Consider the following 9,105-nt stretch of genomic DNA (forward strand, 5'->3'; position numbering starts at 1 on the left):
TTTGGATTAATATATGATGTTAATCTAAGGGCTACTCAATTTATTGGGCCCAAAGTGTAACCTTTCGAGTTCTCCTACTTCCACTTGTAAACAAATAATCAAGACAAGACCCAGATTTTAAATTAGAAGAATCAACCCAATTGATCTTATTTTTTTAGCCGAAAGAATAAAAAACAACATCATTCGTTTAACTGATTGAAAATTGGAGTTTTGATTAGGTCAAAATCTAGGATTATTAAGTTTTTTTTATTTGATGGTAAAAGTATTTTCAAACTAGCCTTTACATTAACTGAAATTATAACTTTTTTCAAATGATGTTAACGCCTTGTTTGTTTCTAAGAATTTAAATTTTTAGAAATCATTTTTCATATTTTCCCATGTTTGATAAACATAAAGAAAGTTGGTTAAGGAAACTAAATTCCAGTCAAAAGAAAAAAAGAACCCTTTTATGATAGGAAAGTGTTTTCCTTTCCTTATTCTAAGGAAAACGCTTTCATTTTCTTTGTTGATGAAATGTGTACTGTCCAAAATACAAATCCCTAACTCTCTCTCTCTCTCTCTCTCAAATCTCTTACAGAACAATTGAAGCATCTCTTAGCTCTTCTTCCAGGTAATTTTTGTTCCTCAAATGTTTTTGTTTATCTTATGTTTTCATCCTTTTTATTTTTAATCTGTAGTTATAATAATGGCATAAATCTTGTGATATATTTGCTACGTTTTTTTCATGATTATCTTGCTAATTTACTGCAACCTATGCTCTGTATTTTTTCCAAAAACCAAACAAAACAACGCAACCCATTCAACCACAGCAAACCCAAACCCCTGGGAAAAACCAAACACAATAAACCTAAATTTTTTCCTAGAAACCAAATACAGCAAACCCATACACAAACACAACAAACTCAGAGAATCACCATTCCTTCGTTTCACCACTTAAAGAATCATAGCAAACTCAAAGAATCACCATTCCTTCGTTAAGCCGAAGGCACCCTTTGTTTCGCCATTCCTTCCCTATCAAGCCACCTCTCTTCGCCAGGCAACCCATACACAGCAAACCTAAACCCCTGTATTTTTCCTAGAAACCAAACACAACAAACCCAAACCCATTTTTTCCATGCTGTGATTTTTTCACAGAAACCGGGTTTGCTGTGTTTTTTTCACAGAAACCAAACAAAACATTTTGTTTGGTTTCTGTGAAAAAAACACAGCAAACCCATGCTATGTTTCTCCTTTTGTTTAATCAGAAAGATATGCTTTCAATTTCCCTATATCTCTTCATCTTCCTTTCCTTTTCTTCAATTGCTTATCTTCTAGTAGAACCCGACCCACTCAATGTCCCCTTCCCAAATCTGCTACCTGTGGCTCTCTTTCTCCTTCTTTTATTCTTTCCTATAAATGCTTTCCTTCTCTATTGATGATATGTGTTTCATGTGCTTTCTAGGGGTGATATGCGTGCATTAATGATGATGCACAGTGATGTTGTGTGCGTTAATGATGATGATGATGCACAGTAATGAAAGGGGAATTGGTTTGGGTAGAAATCTTAGACCGTGAAATATTATATACGTTAATGATGATGATTATACATAATGATGAAAAATGAAATGGTTTAGGTAGAAAACTTGAGACTGTTAAATATTTATATACATAATTCATTAATAAATTATTGTATTATTTGTTTTGGGATACATAATTTATTATACAATTATTTTCTTTAAGGCATTGTTTGTTTTGGGAATCAGCTTCTTTGAGCATAATTTATTGTATTGATTATATAAGTATTTTATATGCTTTTTTAATGTTTATTTCCCTAAATTTTTAGGTTTTTTTTGTTAGCAAAAAACTTAACTTTTTTGTTATGGATAATAAGATTATTCATGCAGCATGTATGGGAGCAGTTATAACTTTGATAGCTACAGGGATAGCTATTATTGAACAAGAAAGAAATAGAAATTATATACCAAAAGAACCACGTATAAATGCAATTGCTCAATGAGAATTCTATATGGATAGCATTTTGAATCAAGGTGATAGACATTGCATTGAACAAATTCGTATGAAACCAGTTGTCTTATATAATTTGTGTGATGTTCTCAAAAGTCATGACCTATTACGATTAACTCAAAATGTTTCTATTAGGGAGCAAGTAATTGTGTTCTTATAAATTATAGGCCAAAACCAAAGATTTCATTTTATTAGTGGTATATACTATAGGTCTGTTGAAACTATCTATCATTACTTTAGAATTGTTTTTAAAAGCAGTTTTTAAGTTATACAAACACCTAATTAAAGACCTAGGGGATACAGTTCTCGTAGAGATAATGAGTAATCGAAGATTCTATCCTTATTTTAAGTTATGAGAACAATATTAATATTTTTATACATTAATTAATTACATCTAGAAGAAAATGTTATAAATTATTTTTTAATGTTTATATAGGATTGTGTGGGAGCAATTGATGGTACCCATGTTCCTGTATATGTTCCTATTGAGATTCAAGGAAAGTTTCGAGGTCGAAAAGAAGAAACAACACAAAATGTTTTAGATGACTGGGAAGGAAATGCACATGATTCACAGGTTTTAAGTGATGCATTATCAAGATTTAGTGGTCTAAAAATTCCAAAAAGTATATAATAAAGTATTTATTATATACAATAAACATATAAAATGTTTAATTAGCTAAAGATAGTAATAGGTTTTTTTTTCTAATTTGTAGGGAAATATTATCTTGGTGATGCTGGTTACGATATTCGAAAAGGAATCATTTATCCTTTTCGTGGAATTCGATATCACTTGAACAAGTTTACAGAACATTCACCAGAATATAAAAAGGAGTTATTTAATCTTTGACACTCTTTGTTGAGAACTGCTATTGAGCGAGGGTTTGGTATTTTGAAGAGTCGTTTTAGATCAATTGATAGAAAATCTTTTTGGTCTTATGAAACACAAGTAGATGTTGTGCTTGAATATTGTATTATTCATAATCACATTATGGGAGTTGATCCTTATGAGTCTTTTATGGAAGAAATATATTCGGAAAGTGAACTAATTAGACGAACAATTAACTTAAGTCAACGGAAGGAAAGGGAAGAGAATAGGGAGTGGATAACAAAAAGAGAAATGATTGCATCAACCATGTGGAATGATTATAACACTCAAAGAACTAGTAATTAAGTGTTAATTATATGTGTGTTTTTTTTATTATGTCTTGCTTGAGTTTGTATTATCTTTGTTATGTATTTGGATTGTTTGTTGACTTTATTATAATTTCTTATGTATTTTATGTATTCTCTTTTAAATATTAATTGTAGTTTTTATATTTAATTTATTAAATCTAAATATTGTATGATTATATTTTGTATAAATTTGTAATTTTTTTTTGTAGAAATGAGTACCACACAGAATAAAAAATGCAAGGGCAAGCACTTTACATGGTCTATGCCTATGTCTCACATGCTATTTGAGATATTAGCAGAGGAGACACTTAAAGAAAAAAAACCTTCTTCCACCTTTAGAGTAGAATCTTTTGTTAAGGTAGCTACATAAATTAGTCAAAAGTTCAACGTGCAATGCGAGCCTAATCATGTTAACAATCATCTCAAAACTGTGGAAAAAAAAAGGGGAATAATAACCAAACTTAAAAATAAAAGTGGCTTTGGTTGGGATGATTGTTTGAAGATGATTACAGTTTCGAAAGATGTATATGATGAAGAAATGAAGGTATGATAAATATTATACTCTTTGTAATTTTTATATTTACTTTTGTTTCCAAAATATTATACAAGGAACTAAACAATTGCATATTCTAAACTTTATGAATATGCACATCCCAATCATGAAAAGTATCTCAACAAAAAACTTGATATGCACGAGCCAATGACAATTGTTGTTGGAAAAGATATGGCAACCTGAAATTATGCCAAATCATATAATGATGTCAACTTAGAAGAGAACATTGAAGAATAGTCAATTTCAATTGAAAATGAAGGGGAATATGAAGATACTTCAAAAAGAAAAGAGACATCTTCCTCTAGTGCACAAAAGAGGCAACATAGGAAGAGAAATAACATGTATGAAGATGATAATGTTGAAAAGTTGTCTAAAAAGATTGGAGATGTAGCATTTGCAATCCAAAGCCTCAACAAAAATCAACTTGATGTTAATGAGCTATATACACAAGTGATGAAAATTGAAGGCTTTGATGAGATCACTCTTGGGGATGCATTTGATCACTTAGTCTAACATGAAATGTTGGCAAAAGCATTTATGGCAAAAAATACTAACTTGAGGAAAATTTTGGTTTAGAATTTTGTGAACCAATGTTGCTACAAGCCTGATTGCTAAGATGATTTTACTATAATAAAAAAGTTTATGTTTGTAATTTGACAAGTATGTTTACTTACTTGTTTAATTCGGTCTAGTATTTTTATGTTTGTTAATTTGAACTAATATGTATAAATATTACATCAAAACTTAATATTTATGCATGACCATGTTTGTTGTAAGATATTTATATTTATTTCTTAATGCTTATTTGATATATATTAAAAGGATATTAAAGGGATAATTGCCTATACCTGTAAAAAATAAAAGAAATCTTTATCCAAAAAACCCATCAAAATATTTGTATTTATTTATCTTTTAAAAAAATCTTCATACCAAAAAACCCAAATATCTAACTCTTACTTAATACCATAAACTAATTTGCTCTCTTCATATGAAAAAAAACATATTTAAGCTTTTAAAATTTTAAAAAAATATTAATAGGTTTTATTTATGAAACATTTCACAAGGTTATATCTATATAATATTATACGATATATCTCTATAATATTATACGATATATATAGTTATATTTTATAAAATAAGCTATATATGAATATAGGATATAATAAAAAAATTCATTATTACACTTTTTAAATTTTATTCTTTTATTGTAAGTGATTAAATACTTATATTTAATATTTTTTATATATTAGATAAATTTGAAAAAAAAAAACTTAATTCATTAATAAATTATTTTTCAGTTTATTTTTCTATAACATAACCAAAAGTGTTTTCCGATTTATTTCCCATAACATTACCAAACATCAGAAAATAATTCTCTTTCCAGGAATTTACTTTTCAAATTTGTTTTTTTTAAAATACCATTTTTCTGCAAAAAAAAAACATGACCTAAAAATATATTCTTCACATGGACTTAGATGAGTTTAATTGGAGTGTTTGAGGACAGAGTGCTACATGTGTGCCATAATTTATCCCAAGGAAATCACTGGTTTTTTACTTGGGCGAATGCACGGAGAAGTTTTACAAATAAGCAACAATTTACAATAATTCATAAGCACAGACAACAAGACCTTTACATCTTTACGTCTTCCCTTTCCTGTCAAAAGTTCATCCTCCCAAGGAAACAAAAAGCTAGTTTAGTTTCCTTTAATCCTTTTGCAAAGCACTGCAGATTTGACTAATTGAATCTTTGATTGGTTAGCTTAGCTACTTAACAAATACTTGCATCTAACTCACCTCTTGCATCTAACTCACCTCTTGCATCTGTACACTTGGAGCATGTTGGATGCAACGGAGATTTTCTAGTACTTGCATTTTGATTGTGCTAAGATAAGATTTGCTATTTAAGTTCTCCTGCTCACTCAAACAAAAAAGAAGAAATATTAGGAAGGCTGCAAGAATGCAGGATTGGCACTGACAATTTAAACTAGGTCAGACTTTAATAGCAAACCAGAAATCACAGGGAGTTTCACTTTCTTGGAATGGAAATACATCAATGTAGTTCGGGTATTTTTATTTCATAAAGGAAATATGCTATTGATATAATCAAGAAGTTCAAACTTGAGTCATGTAAAGAAGTAGCAACTCTTTTGGAACATAATGAGAAGATTTCAAAGAATAATGGTGAGAAACTTGAAGATCCCTCTAGATTTAGAAGCTTAGTGGGCAGTTTACTATACTTGACAACAACTAGACCTGACCTGATGTTTCTAGCTGGTTTGTTGTCAAGGTTCATGAGCTCACCTAGCAATATTCACATGGGAATTGCTAAAAGGGTGTTGAAGTACATTAGAGGAACAACTGATCTTGGCATCTGGTACTTGAAGACAGGAGGAGTAAAACTAACTGGTTATGCAGACAATGACTGGGCAAGGAGTATTAATGACATGAAAAGCACCTCTGGTATGTTTTTAACATTGGTTCAGGTGCAATCTGTTGAAATGCAAAGAAGCAAGAGGTGGTGGCACAATCAACTGCAAAAGCAGAGTATATCTCCATGGCAGCGCTACAAATCAAGCAATTTGGTTGAACAAGTTGCTTGGTGATTTGGTTCAAGAACAAAGCTCACCAACTGAGCTTTATTATGACAACAAATCTGCTATTACTATTGCTCTAAATCCGGTTCAACACAGTAGAACCAAGCACATCAATGTGAAATTTCATTCTATAAAAGAAGCTGAGAAGAATCTGCTTATAAAGCTACACTATTGTCCAACAGATGTTCAACTTGCTGATATAATGACTAAAGCTCTTCCTAGATCAAGACTGGAATTTCTAAGGATGAAACTTGGTTTGTCCAAGGCAAGTCTCAAGGAGGAGTGTTAGAATTATGAGATTATGCCTTGAGTAAGATAGAGTTAAGTGTAGTTATATAATTTGAATTTTATATTATTGTTTTGATTCTTTAGGATTTGCAATAGTATCATTCTGCTGCAGTTTGTTATTTTCAATTCCAATAATCTCTCAAGTTTGTTGAGAGTTTCAATCCATTCCAAGTTCTATGTAAGCCTATATATAGGCATTTGAAATTAATGAAATTTATTAATCTTTCTACTCAACTCTGCCATCTTGAATCTGTTTCTCCTATACTTAAACTTTAGTTTCCAGAACTAAATATTTCTAACACTAAGTTCAAACCAATTCTCCATATTACTAGGCAAGTTAGGAGTGATCAACATACACTCCAACTTGAGAGAGAGTATTGAAGGAAAGAATTCCAAGTAATTAGATGATATACTATAATCAATGGGATTAAATAATTTAATTACCAAAGTTAATCCTAGAATAGCTCCTAGAATAGTGGATTTGATTGTATGTAAACTGTGTATATATATGTCGTGCTTCTTTGCAATATGAAGACACTGAATACATAATACAATAATATTATCATTTTGTTCAGTGTGGACTTTCATGCATTCTCCTTTCTATGACTTGAGTATTTTCTGCATCAGCATGTTTTCTCTATCAGTTTGATGTTCTATTTCTATTGAATAATGCATCATGTGGTTTTGGGCATCAACAATGTTGCTCGAGATCTTCAATAAATGTTATTGTATGAGTATGTGAATGTATTTGGGCATTCAAATCTCAAGATGACTGAGACTTGATATCATGCTTTCCTAGCAGAACAATCTCATGTAGAATGGTTTTTTCGAGCAGATACCTTGCTAGAGATTCTAAAAAAAATTAAAATCAAAAGTCAAAAATATATTAAATCAATTTATGAAAGTCGTATATGATATAATCTAACTTTAACTACTTCCTGAAATCTCTTTGTTATAATCTTAATTATATATGCTTCATATTATATTTTAAATTAAAACATTTGTTATTCTTACCATAACAAATTGTAATGTGGGCAAGATCCAAGTTATTATGCATTGAACTATTCTCCTATAATGCAATCCTTTTATAGGTTGCATAAAAGTTTAATATGGTCCTTGAAATTTTTGTTTTTCATATTTATTTAATCCTATATTGTTAAATTTTTATACTTCAATCTTAAAACTTCATTTTTATCACATTTTTAGTTATTGAATGTTGAGAGGAGACAAGCAATGTGGTGAGAAAATGGAGAAAAGAGAGGATTTGACTGATCATATTCTAGTCATAAAAAGACCGATTTTAATATCAATAGATTCATCTTGAACATGAGAGTTTCATTAAAATGATCTTGTTATTTAACTATTAATGATCTTAAATAAACATTTACTTGATTTAAAAATGAAAAACCAATCTGAATCTAAATTAATTATCGAGTCATGATCTATTTTTTTCACTAAGATAAAGAAAAAAAACTGAAATAGAACTCTTATCGTTAAATGAAATCCATTCACATTAAGAAAAACGAGTTTCATCACTAAAAAATTGTCATTCATTAACTTTATTTCTTCTTTATAGTTTTTCGACAACTCTCTCTTTTTATCTTTTCTCAAATTTAAAAACTAAAATACAAGTAAAATAAAGTTTTGTACCAAAAAGTTATATTTCTAAACTACAAAAACCAAAAACAAATTGTCAAAATCTCAAGGTGTAGAGGTGTTAACATAATTTGTACCAAGGATGAGCATAAAGTTATTGTCAATGTCGTTACAGAGATAAAATTGCTTAGTTCTTTATATATATATAGATTTCTGATGCGAATGAACAAGGCAAGACCAACAATGTCAGGATCCTTGATCAAACACAGAGCATACTTAATGTACATAAAATTTAACAAGAATTTAAATACATAAAATTTAACAAGAATATAAATTATGAAAATAGGATCTTACTTAAATTTGTAAATTAACAAAAGAGATATTGGGTACAAAGGAGAATTGATATGGGTTACAAGTTATGGGTTACAATGGAGAATAAGGTTCTTTCTCTAGGAAATAACAGTCTGCGTTTTGAAGCATTTGGAGTCCCCTTTTATAGACGAGTTGGCATGGAAGAAGCCAAAATGCCTGGTGACAGAAAAGAAAGATGCCCATGTGGTGATAGAAAAGGAAGATGCCCATGTTTTTTATGGGACCTTCATCTGATGTCTTGCTGCTACCGACACTGATATTGGTTGTTTGTAGTAGTAGTAACAGGTAATATTTGTAAAAAAAAAGAGCCTAAAACAAACAGGTTTAAAATAAAAAGGGACTCAAATAGGGCTCTTGTACAGATGAGCTTGAGAAAGTTTGAAAATGTTTTTTTTTTTTTAACTTAATGTCGCTTGATAGGTGGTAAAATACCAAAACAGTCATCTTCATTATCATTTCCAAGGGAAATGGCAGGAGATGTCGATCCAGATGAGCTGGATTGGGACAAGACCGTGTTCGAGTCTT

The sequence above is a fragment of the Populus alba genome, chromosome 1 (assembly GCF_005239225.2).
Source record: "Populus alba chromosome 1, ASM523922v2, whole genome shotgun sequence".
Lineage (NCBI taxonomy): Eukaryota > Viridiplantae > Streptophyta > Magnoliopsida > Malpighiales > Salicaceae > Populus > Populus alba.